Here is a 17261-nt window from a genome sequence, read left to right on the forward strand (position 1 = left end):
CAAAAGCTTCCTTTTGCAGGTAAGCCCATCATTTATCTTCCTCCCTTGATGCTTCACAATACACATTTCTCGCCAATTAACATGTGTGTAGGGCACTTCCAATGCCACAGCTTGTTTTTCTTTTTAATTTAGAGCTTTTAAAATGCGTCTCACAGCAGGTCGGCTAGTCTGAGTGCTTCCTGTTTTACTGAGAAAATAAAATCTCAAGAAAAAGCCAAGTCACAACTGTAACTTAAAACCGAGCTTATTGTAAAACTATGAGGCAGAAAAACACTACAGTAGAGCAAAACTCAAGATTCTTTTTCATTGTGATTGTAAGGATATACATGATTTTTGTTCAACTAGCTTGAAAACAGCCCTTAAAACAGCTGTAAATAAAGAACATCTGAAATAAATCTACACATACAATTCTATACACAGAGACAATATATGTTAACGGGCCAAGATATTGTGTGAGCAAAAAGATAAAGACAATGTTCCCTCCAGATTAGACTCTAGAAAATATTCTGCAAACATAAAAATAAATGAAATGTGAAATAGAATCACTATCAGGTTAAAGAGCCAGCAGATTTGTAAACAAAGATAAACCTAAATTGAATAAATGTCATTGTTTGAGTGATATTTAAAACTGTTCAGGAGTCTGGTGCATTTTTTAACGTCTGTGACGAGAAAGAAGGAAGAAGCTCAGCGAGACGGTGGACAGGGTGTGAGGAGTCTGTGAGATATTTTTGTTTTCTGAAGGAAGTGGAAGGTGAAGATGTTATTCATAACAAGCATGTTTGTGTTCATTGAACTGTGAGACAGCGAAATGAAAGTGTGATTAAAGGCAATGATCAGGAGGATGTGCAAAGATGAATTTGTGGAACAATTTAGAGAAATTAATGGATGTACTGAATGTTATGATTGCAAAAAGTGTATGTATAGTGACAAAAGCTACAAAAAATTAATAACATAAATTAATAAATAAAAGCATTATAAAAGCATTTGATCCACTTTTGATCAAGCCGAGAGAAAATGTTATAATAAACACTAAATCAGCAGCATCAGCGTCACAACAAATGATAACAAAATGAACAAGTAAAATTACAGTTTAACCTCCAAGAGGATAAAAAAAGACTATAGTGAGACACAGAAGTTGACTGTGATGCCAGGTAGCTCCACTCTTCAAACTCAGACTTCCTTCCTCGCTGCCTGCCTGACCAGGCGCTGTGTTTGTGCTTCGGAGCCAGAAGAAATATGTTGTGAGAGGAGGAGGAAGGGGGGCGTCTGTGTGACTGTGTGAGTCTGTGTCTCCACATCCATCAAAATAAAGAGTTTTGATGGCTTTGGCCTGCCCTTATTGCACCATAATAGGATACATTACATCTAATTGACTTGGTGAAAAAGAATCCTGTGAAAAAAAGATAAAGAGAAAATGAAACTTCCCAGAGGAGTTTTACAGCAACAGGTTGTTTACAGCATTTCACATAAAAAAGCCTTATTAACATTCAGAGTTTTAAAGGATTCTTATAATCTCATTATCTGAACTCTAACTTTTCTTTTTTCTTGTGAAGTTAGTATCAGCACCATACTGAGTTGTTTTTTCAGTCCAGTTTACCTCCTAATCCATTTAGATTTTAAAAAATTACACCACATATGTGATTATATATTAGTGAGAGTCACATACTTTTGGCAGAACATTTTGGAAAAGTCAGTGATTTGAAAAGGAAAAGATTCAACCTCTTCAACAGCTGTTATAATTGAGTTTCTAGTTTCTTCAGAGGCATTTCAAGTAAAAAAACAAAATCTGGCTTTAGAAGTATTTTTAATTTGATCCTGACATCTGATTGGGTTTAATAGCTTTGCATGACCATTATTTTCTATGTGAAAGGAAAGCAAAAGGAAATGGGTTTTCATAGCTCTGATTCTGCAGTGATAACTTGAGCAGTCTGTCCATTTCAGCTGTTAAAATAAATACTGTGTAGAATGTTATTGTTACATAATGTCATAATGATATCAGTTGCAATTAACCCACATTTACTGTACTTTTTCTTATATAGTGTCATCACAAAGTCCTGATCTAAATCCTGTAGAGAATCTGTGGGCAAATCCAAAAATGTGTGTGTAAATAAACTTGACTCACTTATGGCACTTCTGTCAGGAGGAATGAGCCAGAAGCGAACTGAAAGAAACCCAAAAGAAACCCAAAAGGGTACATTTCATATTTTGAAGACATTCATTTGTCATTTGACAAACAGAAATATATTTTTTATTAATTTAGCTGATCGAAAACAAGAAACTTTGACTTTAACTTCAGAAAAGGATACAGAAGTATAAATGTTTAATTTTGTTTATTTAGATTTTGATATTATAGTTATCATTTAATGAGATTAATTTTGTGCTCTTTAAATCACATATTAACTAACATGAGCAACTTTTCCATGAGCCTTGAATGTATTCTAGTTTTAATCATACAAATTATGAACAGTTGGTTCAAGTGAAAAAAATTCTTGCAATCTGCATCATCTTTATTTTTCTTTTTACTCCCTAGAAACAATAAGGATTCCAAATTTTAACATTTATAATTCTGCTTAGATATTTTAAAAACAGAAATGTGAGACTTTGTGTTTATATTGACAAACATTTCCTGGCTGATTGACACTCTAAATCATGTCAGCTGAAAAAATGCTGATCTGTTGCCGACCCTGAGCCATGAGCTTCAGCGAAAAAAGGTTTGACTTCCCAGCAGGGATCAATAAAACCATGGCATTAAAACAAACAGCATGCATGCACTGTCCAACAAGAATGCATGGATTTATTCAGTATTTATAAGGCCGCACATTATCACCATGCATTATAAAACACTGAATTTTGAAGAAAATTTACAACAAAAATAATGTGCTCTTGTGAAGAGACAAGCCAGCGGCGTAGCAGCCGCATGGCGCGCAAAGCTCCAGATCAAAAACTTGGTTTGTGTCACTCAGCTTGAAAATCTTGTCCAAAAAACGTTTTAAAGTCATGGCACAAAAATAAGGACTTGGATTTCTTTTTGGGTTTTATATAAAAAATAATAGGACTGCCAATAGAGTAATTAAAGGTTCAGTAAAAGTTGCAGCATCATCATTTAATCAAGGATTGACAGACAAAGACAACACTGTTAGCTACTCCGTAAGCATAGAGTTTAGAGGATCTTGAATACAGAAGGCTAAAATCATCATAACATTCATTTGCCACTAGAGTCCAGTTTCCTTTATGTGCACATATCCTGTGAAGAAAGTTGGCCCAGTCTTAAATTTTAGGTTGTAATGAAGACATTTCTGTGGTCCACAGACATACAACTGGCCATGTTGATCCTTACAGAGATAGTTTGTGAAATTAAAACAGTATGATTTACATAAGGTGCTCAGATCGACTCTTCCAATGATGTGGATTCAATCAGAATGGCACACAGAGCACTTTACAGATTTTCATCTGTAAAAGTAAATAATCATCTTAATTTTTTTGTAGAAAATCACTGTGTGACTTTTTGCAAAAAATGCATTAAAATTAGTAAGTGCAGAAAATACAATACAAAACAAAATGTGAAGACGTTCAATGGAAGTGAAAACATTTGCAAGACACCATAGTAAGAAGGGAAATGAGGAGAAAAGATGATGGACCTCAAATAAAATTTCTTGTTATGATAAACCCAATAAAAGTTAAATCAGTCTTTCTAACAAATTCAAACCTCTGTGATCCTTTAAGATCGCATTAGACCATTTTCATCAAACAACTCGGTGACCCAGCAGAGACAGAGACTTTGTCTTTTTCTGTGTTCCTAAAGATTACTAGGTTTTAAGTTCAAGTTGTATTCACAGTTGAATTAGCTTAAGCTGTATAAATATACCTGAAATCAAGTAATTATACAGTAAGGATTTTTCTTTTGTAAATCAAACTATTTCAATACTGCAAGTGAGAATACAGTAATTTTACAGTAACTTGCTGACATCCAGCTGTTGGCTTGTTAATGTAAAATTACAAATCATATATTGTTATGGGAAGTTTGTGATTTTATTCACTATACACTACACAATTAATAATAAATGAACCAAATATGAGGGGGAAAATCTCCAAATATGCAACCTGTTTGGGGATTTTTCTTACTGTTGAAGAGGTATAATATAATTGAACCTTAAACTTTTCATAATTCTATTGAAAAATCTTTGTTTGATGTCAACATCTGCCCTCAACTGCAGTTTCTCAATGTAAACAGTTTTACTTAAACCACATGTCTGTATGTATTTTAACATTTAGTGTCTTTTCATTGTGGGTTAAAATAAAAAAAAACCTTTCCACGTCTCCTTGCCACAACAGACTGCGTCAGACTTCCACTCCTATATTTATGGATTTTCAGTCCTGAAGAAGCCAATTCTGAATCATGACACTTTTAAACATAATGCTGGAAAGCCCTTTTCTTTTGGTCATATTAAGTATTCAGCAGATAATATATCCTGGGGATTTTTTTGCAGCAGTGACAGAGACTAAATTGTTCCTCTGGTCCTGAGGACAATATTATTTTTTCCAATTTTTAATTCCTCTGCATGACTTTGTTGTTTAGCTATTTGACTAGTTAGACACAATAATGCACAAAAGAGATGATTAGGTTATTTAAAAACACGAATAACATAATAAAATCAGAAATGGCACATATGGAAACACATAACTCTAAGTTGGCACTCCATTATTGTTTCCACAGTCAACCAGTTGGACAATATTATGTCTAATTTCAGGCATGTAATTAGTGTGCAGCCTGGTTTGGTTCTGTCTGGGTCGGTGTTCAGACTGTGCGCATGTATAGGTGTGGGTGTTGGATCTAAACTTATCCAGTACCACAGAATGGATCACACAAAGCAGAACCAGGAGTGCAATTAAAAGCCAGTGTGCTAATAAACACACACATAGAGGATCTAGATCTATTCTTGGTCTCCGTATTGGAAAACATACTCAAGAAGTCACATGGAAAAAGTTTAAAAATAGCAAAGCACAACCAAAATGGGCTTCTGCTCTTACCAGACATCCCACAAGACACACACACCACTCATAGTTAAGGACAAGAATATGCCAAAATAAGCAGAGTCACAGACAGTGTCAGTTTTGCCTTTCAAATTTAGTCAAAATGTTAGGGATGTCTGTAACAGTTGGTATCAAATGTATCACAGGGAAAATATAGCCTAGAATAAATAGATCTGTCTTCAAAGTCTAAAATAATCTTTTCCATTAACAGATGAAAAACATGTTCCAATGTTCCCAGCTAAAAGAACCAACACTACATGATAAATGTAAATAATGCCTTATGCCTTCACCTGTACATTAACAGTGTCAGTCTCTCTTCAATTCTTGTGTAGTTCTGTTGGTTTTTAAACACTGAAACTATGCATTACTTTGGGGTGACAAGCATTTAATTCTTAAAGAATTTTCCTTGAAATAATGTTCTTGCATGGATGTTGGGTTTTGACGTGTTTTATTATTACCTAAATCCAAACATCAGTGGTGACGTCACGCCCACGCCACCATAAAGACGTCAAAACGTCAAGCTGTTATAAAGGTCTAGTCAAAGTCTTGCTCTTGAAATCCTGTGGTGGGATCTTCAGAGAATTGTTAAACATTTTCTCTTCCACTGAGTTTAATAAACAAGCCGTTTGCTTTTGCTTGTTTGAGTTTAGGTATAAACAAATTCAGAAACTGGTAATATTCAGATATTTAAAAGTAGAATCGAAAGAGGGTGCACTTTCACTTTCATCCTAAATGTAATGAAGTAGAGAATAAAGTTCTCATTTGCACTTTAAGCTCACATAGCTAGCTGTTTCATTTTAATCTCTGTGTATATTGACTTTCCTGTGGGAGATATGTCTGCAGAGACTCCTGGAATGCCCAGAGTGTGAGAAATGGCTTGGAGAAATTTGGCCCCGCCTAAAAAGGCAGGTCATGCTTCAGTGAATGGTTAGTCCCTGGAGGTCAAAGTGCAGTCGGGGTCCTGTCACTCCTCTGAAGAGAGGCCAAAGGTCAACTTCCACCGGAGCTCCTCTTTCCTCCTCTCTCCCAGTGGGGTTCTTCCACTTTAGAGGAACTTGATGAAAACTAAACTTTTTTTTTGTTCTGCAATCTCACATCTCATGTATACAGTAACATAAAAAATAAGTAGAAATTATTACTTTTTTTTTTTATAAATCAGAGAGCTTTGTAAATTCACTCATTATCAAATTATCCTTTCTGCTGTGATGGAGTCGCTTACAGAAAAACTTTTACACAACTAAGATAATATTGTTAAATTAATGCCATGTGGCTCTTGACCAACCAGAATCATTCAGATTAATCTGCTACTAATGTACATGTGATTCCTGTGATCACAAGACAATTACTGCATCAGTTTGTCTGAATCCACATTGAGCAACTCACTCATTACCTGACTGGCTGAAGCAGTTTAAAAAATAAAGTTTTTTTTAAAATTCCATTTTATTTTTAAACTACCTTAGAACTGTCTAAAACTGAGAGTCGAATGCTCAAACCCAAACTCAGATTCAAGATGGCTGCTGCCCTTTTTCACTCTGGTAAAAGAAGTGGAAATGGAAGAATAAAATAAGTTCTGAAAACGACACCGGTTCCTGGAAAACGTTCCTTCATTTACAGTTAACTAGTAAAATAGATGCTGCAGAACATTCCCAATTTGTGATCATGTTTATAATTTAAATGCATGGAATGGAGAAAAATACGTTGTTGTTAGCTTACATTGCCAAGAGGCCACACACATATGAAACTGTGATAATTTTCTAGTAGTGAGATTATTTATAGATCCCACTTCTGAAATAAAAATTCTGCATATTGTTTGTAGGATCTTCTGCTGTGTTGTCTTATACATTTTTCTAATCAATATAATATCGTTTTTTCAAGTTTACTTATAATCTTTTAGGGCAAAAGCACCAAAGATGTGAACGATCTTCAGATTTCTCGGTTCATGAAGGTCTTCCGTCCTGCGTTGAGATGTGAGATCTGTTACTCAGACTGATTCTATTTTTCTCAACCAAAAATATTTTTTAACTTTCTTTGAATTAATTCAAAAGTTTACAAATAGCTTCATTACAGTCTCTTAAAACATGGGCTGCAGGAGCTGGTGCTTTGTAACAGATGACATCATGAGGAAAGAACATTATCGAGGAATATTGGAGTAACATCTACAGACATCAGCCACGAAGTTAAAACATTTACTCTCAGTGGCTTTTCAGTTGGGCAACATCATAACCATAAACCCAGCAATTTTGATCTCAATTAATAACAGTTCAAATCTATAATTTTTATTATTCATGGGCCAAACTAGACAACTTTTTGCTGCATAAGAAAATTTAGTCTTTTTTTTTTTTTTTTTAGCAACATTTCTATTCAAAAACCTGGAACTCATCCTTGGTATTATGTAATGCCAACATTGCAGTGATGTTCACAATACAGTGTTTTTGTGAGAGCTGCACACCTCCTGCCCAGTCAACCAATTAACCTGATAAACTTGTTAGACAGATTTAAGTAATTCCTTCCTTTTTCTTGCTTCTCCACCCCTCCTTTCATCACCACACCTTCATTTCCTTAATTGATCTTCACATCCTGCATATCAGACAGATTAGACGTGGACTAGCCAGGTAAACACATTTTGCGAGTCTCTGACTCTCTTTCTCTCTCTATTGTGTGTGTGTGTGTTAAACTGAGGGAGAAGTGAGGTCTTTGATCAGGCTAATGAGCTGCCAGACCTTCCCCTCCTGTGCCTGGTGGTTGGCTTGGGGGTGTACGGACACCTGAAACAACACACATTGCCCCAAGTCGTACACACACACTTGTCAAAGGAACACACCCGCATCCTGTCCCCATTATTCTCCTCCTGTCCCCTTCCGAAGCCCCCTGCTAGCCGTCTCTGTCCATGTGTCAGTCACACCCTCACTTCAGCTCCAGGCTCCTCCACAGCTTCCACCCAGCTAACAGTAGCCTAACCTTTCACACTGGTCACACCAACCACCCGCTGTCTTGCCCCCTACCTATCCTGTGTTGTGTCACACCCAGTCACCATCTCTCACAGCCCCCCGCCATCATCTCATCCTTCACCCTACACACACAGACTCTCTATGAACACACACACCTTTTTGACACTGGATTTAAAAGAGCTTTGCTTGACCTTTTCTGCAATTTCTTTACATTAGCAATCTGACAGCCACCTCCAGCTCACAGTGTTATTTTGGAAGTTGGGTTTCTGCGATGTCTTGCCCTTTGTTACAGTATTTGGAGGGAAGTAAATATTAACGCGTCCATTTTCTGTACTTTCTAAAGCTTATTTTATACTATGTTGCACTGTTGATATGTTGTGTCATTACAATGGCAAAATCTCTTATGAGGGTGTAATGCTGGAGGAGCTGCAGGAATTCACAGCTCAGGTGGATGAATCGGTTGGTTGTACATCTTTCAGTTGTGTACTTCCAAGGTTTGGCCTTCATTGAAAAATGAATATAAGCTAAACAGGGGACATAGCAATTCAATATCAAAGAAAATTCAATATAAAAGGTGTTACCACACAAGAAAGAAACGTTTCTTTATAAAGTCTTATTCTAAGGTATAAAGTGAATCTTCTAATTAGTACAAGCGATTGGCTATTTGTCACTTTGACATTTTGTTTAGATTCTTTTCCCTCTTTTTTTAATCATTTTGTCTTTAATCTCAATATTAAGCAATAAAATAACACAACTTCCTCAGTTTTCTGTCCTAAAGTGACCCTGGTGGCTGGTTGTCCCATGGAGTCAAACTCCATCAGCCTCTTAATTGTGACAATAGAAGTGATTCTGGCCAGAATAGACTGGACATAAATGAACAGCACCTTTTTTAGGTTTTTATTTATAAAACATGCATAATTTTCCTACCTTTTCACAATTATGCACAATTATACACAGTTTATGTTCCTTTATCACACATAGTTCCACTAAAATATATTGAAATTTGTGGATGTAATGTAAAGAGCTGTTTAAATGTGTCTGGCTCTCCTTGGAAATCACTTCCTTTTTTTTTTTTAGCTTATCCGAACACAGAAATGCATCTTACCTTTTCCAAAAGGTTAACAACCCGTCACACAATCATTGCTTTTATTGCTTGTTTAACAAACACTTATGCCTCTTCACCCCTGCTGACCCTTCAACTCTGATGTGTGTCACTCAGGGTGGTGACAGTCAGAGACAGTGCTGCTCAAATGAGTCCACTCTGACAACAAGCATTTGTCTTTCACCTCCTTCATCCTCTTTTGCCACCTTTCCAGCATGCTGCTCTGTGACCTATTGAACCACGACTTGATGGACAGTAAAGGGACTTTATTACTTACGAAACAATGGCTACAAAACTATATGAATATTTTTGTTTGTTCAAAGTATTAATGAAGCAGTTTTTAGATGTAAGATCAACTTTGCATTTTTAAAAACATAGTTTGAATTTTTGTTCTTGTTCCTGTCTTTTTTTCTGATCTGGTCAAATAACTTTCTGAAGCTATAAGAGCCTTAATTACCAATCTCTAGTTATTAGAAATAAAAAAAAATTCAATTAAGTTTCAAACTGTCTGAGATGTTAATCCATTACATCACATGCTCTTTACCTCACCTCACACACCATCTGCCCTGGGAGTCATCTTACACGAACTGCGATGTCCACATTTTCACTGCCCACGTCTCTGCAAATGCTTATCTGCATAATTTCAAAACCTTCTTACCACAGACATCTATGTGCTACATTTAGCTTTGTGGGGCAGCAGCACTTTCATCTGTCTGACACAGGAAACCAACAAGAAAAAAAGTTTCCAATGTGAGGCAAATGGAAACAAAACATAGATTTCCTAGTTCAGTGATCAGATTTGCTGATGATATATGGTGTCAGGACAAATGCAGTCATACTGAGAAATACACGTCTAAAAAAGATTTTGTGAGTCACACTTATATCATCAGTTTTATAACTTTTTGTTTTTAATTATTGTCAGACTTGTAGCTCATTATACATACATTCTGACTGAAATTGAGAAATGTTTATAACCCGGTGAAGGGAAAACAAGCCGAGAAGGCAGAGGAAAGTTGCCAAACACCAACGATTTTGTCCACTGAACTTAGGAATCAAAGCAGAACATTATGTCCACCCAAGAAAGTCTAGAGCTCAAATTTCAGTTTCAGGACAGAAAAGTCAGGAGATTTCTTTTTCCTTTCCACATGCCAATAAGCCACAGAAAAGTGATTACTTTTTGTAAATGATTATTTTAGCTCCTTTGCTAACTCCTAACAGAGCTTTATAAGAAGCTGAGTACATCACAATCTGCTGCTACTGTTTCCCCACATCAACACATTGTCGCTTCAAGCTAATGCTACACATGTGGTGAATGGAAGAGAAAATGAAATCAGGGGTTTAAAATAATAGATTTTTTTTGTTTCAGACTGTAACTGCAGTCAAATACTTGCCTTTATTTGATCCAGAACTGAGAAAACTTAGCATCAGCTGAATCAAATTTTTTTGATTAAATATGCATTAGGATCAATCATAGATAAGTATTGATTTATGCTGACCTCACACTAAAAGACTACAAAAACAAATGCCAAAGTCTTTTGTCACTCAAGTTGCCTTATTGGTCTGACCATTTATTCATCGATCGTTGTCATACAAATAGTCACTTGGTTATTTTCTCAGTAAAATCTGTTCAAATTATCCACCATGATCTTAACCTTTGTTTTTTTTTTTAAAAAAAAGACAAACTTAAGAACCCTGGAAGTGTTTTAAATGTCTTATTTATTGTGAGAGAAAATATTAGGAAGACAAATTTTGTGTCATACTTTCATCAGTTATAGATTTTATGACTCTAAAATATATTTGCCCCTCAAGGTTTGTCAGTTCAAGCTGGAATGAAACTATTTAGATCACATGTGCATCAAGATGTAATGTTGAAAATTTTAATACCGTATTCCTAAAAAAACCAAATTTTTCATTTTGCTTTTCATTGTGTAGACTATAATGATCAGTCCTGATTTCTGTGTGATTTCTAAATGCTATCAATTACTGTGTGTGTGTGTGTGTGTGTGTGTGTGTGTGTGTGTAGGTGGGTGGGCGTGTGTGTGTGTGTGGATGTATGGGTATCTCAGCAAGAACTCAGGATGTTTTCACAGTGCAGACCTTTCACAGAGTGATTTACATTCTTTTTACCTTCTTACTGTAGAGACAAACAAATGCACACACACACAGTCACAGAAGCCACGCCACACAGACCAAAGAGCGGAAGAAGAGTTAAGAAAGAAAACAGGTTGATCAAACTGCTTTAGCAGAGGTCTTATAATGTTTGTACAAAGATCTTGTCCTAGAAATCTGTTTCACATATTCTGAGCTGACAGCTCTTCCGCTCGCCTCTGAACGTGGGTGATTGATATTTCAGAAGTTGGCGGAGACCTGTTTCATACAAGAATGTTTTTTTGGCTCTGAAACATTTTTTTTCTACTTTAAATCCTGTGCCATGCATTTTGAACTCACACCTTGAGAAATGATAAGCAATAAACTACATGCTGCTCCTATTTTTCTGGAGGAAAATGTGACCAGTGCTACACTGTAAAGACTAAACCTCATGGATTGAGGAAAAGACAATCTTTACATGACAACTCAGAAGAAAAAGACTAATTTATGCAGATGGTAAACGGTGTGTGTTTATGACTTTACAATAATCACAGTTGGAATCTGTTGAGGGTGATGTGACCTGTCACTCAGGGTGCTACTCCATCGGGGGCGGCACTAAAAAAAGGTGTTAGTTACGCCCACAGGGACATTTCTTTTGAATCCGTCAAAACTGAGCAGTTTTTTCCAATAGAATTAATCCAAAATATTTATACACATTTAGCATTAAAGCAATATTTAAATTTTACCAACATGTTTCTTTTGCCTGTAAGAAATATGAAAGTTTTGGGCATTTCATTTGCCTATATGTGTTACTGTGGGCTAAAGGATAAAATCATTGTTCACACAGATCATTCTTATGAAGCCCGTGTGTCTGTAGCTGTCTGTAGAAATAATAAATATCGTTGGAAATCTCTTGAAGCAGTCTTAGATTTCCCTTTGAGTGGAGGGTTACCTCAACATCGATGGTTGAACAGTATTTATATTTCATCCATAGGGCAGAATTTCACACAAAATGTCACAGAACAAATATAAAAATCATTTCAGAAATGTTAGGTCTTTGATGTGAGAAAAAGTCAAAAATCCAAAAAACAACTATGCATTCTATTTTTTGAATCTTTTGAATCAAAATGAATATTAATGTTTAACCACAGTCTTTATTGCTCATCCAGAATATATTTGGAGACAGTTTGGTACGACAATCATCTTTCATCCAACTTTATTTCGTTTAGCTGAACACTGAAGAATAAATGTGATCTTCACTCAGAATGTGAAACACTTACTGCAACATAAAAAAGCATTTCTCATGCACTTTTCCTAATGACTTTATGCTTTTCAAGCTACTGCTGTAAACTAGATTAAAGTTTTCAAATGTATTCTTGAAGTCCAACCTCTTCTCTTTGTGTTGCTCTTTCCTCCCATCACTGTTCTCAAGCTCAGGTGAAAGGGATCCTGGGAAAAGTCAGGTTCCAGGTTCCTAAAAGCCTCTCGGTGCTCACATTTTGCAATTGAACAAAGATTGTCTCAGTGTTGAGATGCTTAGTGGAAATCCAATCCAAACAGTAATGGCCACAGTTGGTGGCCAGGGGAATGCATGCTTTGGTGAATAAACATTAGAGAAAAGATTCAAAAACTTTGGTGGGAGTATATTCAGAAAGGATTTATCTATTTTATGACATAAATCATAATATAATATACTTTTGGTTCTGACTACAATTTAATTGTGTTCAACCTGAGGCCTTACAGTAAATGGGAGATATGCATTTCTTTTTCTCAGGTTGTACAGTTATTACAAGAAATTACAAATTTTATAAATACAATTAAAAAAAAACCTTCTGTCTTTGCACAGTGAAAATTGAATGTTTTTGCTGAAGGATCTCATTCTGAATAGTTTTGCTGATAATTCTGGCAGCTACTTTCTCTGATAATAGGGTTAGGGTCAATCAAAGAAGGTAATAAGAAGTTGTGAAGTTTCTCTCAGTCTAGAACTTAATCATTAAAAGAAAATTAAATCATACAAGCACTTATTTAAATCATTGCTTTTTAAAACTTGCTATTCCTTCAGATCAATAAGTATCTAGTTTTTATTCTCTAGTAACACAGATCTAAATCACTTCCCTTTAAATGTTCAATTCAGAAAAAATGTTAAGGGATTGTAAAATATCCAAACTGGACATATTTAATTCATGAGGTATGTCCGTCTGTCCATCTGTCCATCCGTCCGTCCGTCCGTCCATCCGTCCGTGTGGGTGTGGTCATGCCTGTCTGGAGTTTCTGAGCAAAGAATTGTACAATGTGACAACCACATCAGAGAGACTGCAGCATAAACGGACATTTTATGACTGAGGCCTTCAAAAGAATAGTTTGAGGAGTTCAAAGCCTCTCAGAGAGGGAGAGTCAAGCTGTCGAATTGAAACTTCAGCAGAGAGATGGCGAAAGGATGGGAGGAAGTGAAAGTGAGTAAGAAACATAAAAGGGAAACTATAGAAACCTACAAAAGCCATTTGATATCTGCCATCAAAGAGTTCAAGATTCTAACCTGCCTTGCTTTGCATTTGCAGCTAGATGCTAAATCTCCAACATTTGCGGCACATCAAGTCCAGCTGTGCTGTTTGATCATTGTTGTTGGCGTGCAAGTGTATTTTAAGGGCACACACCTTCCACCCAGATGCACAGGATTTCTTCAGAAGATCCAAAAAGTCATTTTGTGATTTACGAGGCGTATTGATGTTTGGTTAAAATAGGTCCTACAGCCTGGGCTGATGGACTGCCCTTTTGTACACGTATCTGTTAAAGATTTAAAGCCTCGGCTGAATCGTCTGGTCAAAAGCAGTCTCAAGCAGACACTTAATGTGTTTTTAGGTCATGGCTGCAAATCATAGCTGTCAAACTGGATGTTCTTTTCAAAGTGCTTTTTACTACCTAATATAGTCCTCACTTAGGAATGTCAGTTTTTTAGAGTGTGCAAGAAATAAACCAAGCCATTGACATGTTGTTTTTGTGCTATCAGCAGTTACCTATTTTTATTGTCTGTATGTGTAAATCTTCCCACTACAAAAAGTGCATTGCAAAATATTTCATAGCACTTGAAATTCATCTTAAAACCTCAAACTATTTGAGCCCTCAATGCAGTTCTCTTGGGTTTGATTCTCAGTTTTGGGTCATTTGTCCTCATGTCTTCCCCTTTTCTCTCCTTCCTATTTTACAGTCTATTCATTGTTCAATAAAAGCCATTAGGTTCTAGACAAAATGGAAACAGTATAGCACAACTGCAAGATCTACAAAGGCATGATGACTAACCTAACATGCTGGGCTTGTGAAGCATTAATCAGACAATCAAAAACCCATCAGAGGCTGGAAAGGACTTGAGACTGGGCCAAATGTTCCCGTGGAACAATAAACACAAATACATCACCAGAACTTCAGTAGAATACATAAGCAGATGATGTTTTAGCATGGCAGTTCATGGAGACTTTCCAGACTGACTGACTTTGACCTAATTTGAAAGCACAATAGGTCATTCTTTGTGCAACTTGCTAAACTGTAGCTCAAAAACACCTGCTGTTGTAATTATGACAAAAAGGTGAAGCTATAAAGTTTTGACTCAGGACCGGCTGAAATGCAAGTCACACTTTTTTTGTCAAATAAACTAATATGAAAGTCATGTATAACTGTTCTTCCATTTATATGACTTGATATTTTAATAAAATGCTTTGAAGTTTGTTTTTTGATATTAGAAAAGGGGTATGAAAACTTTTGCTAGACTCTGTATGTTAATAAGTTACATTCAATGAAAAATATGCATTTTCCAATCCATTCAAATTGCACATTTGTTTGTGAACATGTCCCTTGGCAGAGTCTGTTTATTGCGGTTTGAATGCATCACATGCACACGTCATTTTGATTTGCAAGTGGAAAACAGCTGTACTGGATGCAACATCATTCTGAGATACAAGTTAGTTCTTCTAAGGTAAATTGACTTCAGCTTGTAGTTCATTTCTCACACATTTCAAGCTGTCTGAGTTGCTTTTATTGCTCCTCTCTAACATGTTATGTCACTGCAGATTAGAAAAAGCTGTTGAAGTTAATTGTCTGAGGTAGCCATAGACCTAAATATATGTATTGTAATGTGTCCAAGTGCACTTTCTTACATCTCTGTCACTCTACCTCCAAATACCAATTTATGTGTAAGCAAACTCTTGTCAGTGGTTTTAGCATGTGTGAATTATTAAAGAGACACAGAACTGGCCTCGCATTAACACGTTTTTTTCTTTCCTTTAGCCGATAAGACAAAACTGCTGTGTGAACTTACGAGCTCAGCTGCAGTAATGGTGACACTGGTATGTGGAGACCAAATAAGACGATTGCCAAATGCTTCTGTTAACAGCCGTCTGCTGAAATGGTAACATGTGGGAACACCAGTGTATCAGACTGTGATTATCCAATGGAAGATGTTTGTTCTGAATATTTTGTACATTTTGTAATGGATTTTGCTGAAACTATTTATTAGATTTCATACAGAACACGTTAAAAATATTTGTTACGTCCATGTTAAGATGTTAGAGCACAAGTTTGAAAAAGAAAGTCTTTGTAAGAAAGAAGGTTACCAACTGAAAAAAGAAAAGTGCTGTCCTCAGTCTGGCGGCCCAAACAGCAGCACATTTCCACAATAGTGTTGAATTCTAAAAAGTGTTTGTAGCTGAAAGCATTAGCTAAATCATTTGTTGCCAGATGTAGGCAAACACCAAATTTCAGTAAGTGTTGGTGTTTTTTCTTCCATGCGAGGAAATTTCTCAAACATTACAATGTGCAGCACAAGTGTGTGCAGGTAGTGGATAATTTTTTCCGTCTGTGGGTCATGTGTCGAACTGGGTGCATTGTTTAAGTGCTTCTGATTGGAAGCGGAGGTGTGAAGAGTTTTGGTGGAGGTGGCAACCCTCCTCTCAGCTTCCAAGCTAATCCCTCTTTAACAAAGGCCTGTTTCTTTGCTCTGCTGGATTCAGAGCCCTGCAGGACTCAGCCTCCAGCCTGCAAACCTGCTGTTTACAATTTTCCTACTTCCCCTGGTTGAAATGTTGCTTCACTTTTGGAGAGGACGAAAGGCGTGGTGATGGTGTGTCAGGAAGAGGGGAGGCCTGCAGCAAAAGAGGGAAGGAGCGAGTCAAGGAGGACACAAAGGTGCCGTTTTGTCCTGTGGGAACAAGGCTGCTTTACACCCAGGGATACAGAGAGGAAGGAAGGAAGGAAGGAAGGAAGAAAGAATCAGACAGGGGAGCCAGGAGGAAGAGGAGGAGAAGGCCCCATAAGGGATTAGCAGAGCAGCAACTCCCTTGGGGATCAGAAACGAGCTACATTTTAATTCTGACAAGAGGTGGTACAGAGAGAAAAGAAGAATTAAGCAAAAGAGAAAAAGAAAACAACAAAAAACACAGGAATGACATAAGAAAAACAAAATGTTGCAAAAAGTCCAAAAAGAGAATGAACAGTAACAGGAAGACATGTCCAGAGACACAAGACTTTAGGATGTGTGTGAGTGGCTGTTTTTTTTTCTGTGCATGTGTATGATGTTAGTTTGAGAGAGCATTTCACCTGCTTCTGTTTGCCCAGCTGATGGCTTTCAGCTGATTTCTGACTGTGGCGTTTAAGGAGCTGGCAGACTCTGTTTGATGCCACAACAGAGTCTTGCTTCTTGGCTCTCGCACTTGAAAAGTTTGATTTTATGTTTCTTCATTCCTCTGCTTACCTCTACGCCTTGTGCCTCTCAGGTTTTCTTTATAGTGGCTTCCACACCAACTGGTTCCAGTCCTCCAAACTGGTACCAGTCCTCCAAACTGGTACCAGCCCTCCAAACTGGTACCAGTCCTCCAAACTGGTACCAGTCCTCCAAACTGGTACCAGCCCTCCAAACTGGTACCAGCCCTCCACTCCTTCTTCAGGCTCTCCTCTGTTTTCTTTGGGCTTCTCTGCCGCCATCTTTAGTCTCCCCGCTCTCCTGCCTACATGTATTTGAGGAAAGAACAGATCACACACATCCATCTCACAAAGTCACAAACCGCCATAGATCAAACTCCTCCCTCCTTCCTAGAAAAGTAGGA

This window comes from Poeciliopsis prolifica, unplaced genomic scaffold (genome assembly GCF_027474105.1).
Source record: "Poeciliopsis prolifica strain line A6 unplaced genomic scaffold, Auburn_PproV2 SCAFFOLD033, whole genome shotgun sequence".
Lineage (NCBI taxonomy): Eukaryota > Metazoa > Chordata > Actinopteri > Cyprinodontiformes > Poeciliidae > Poeciliopsis > Poeciliopsis prolifica.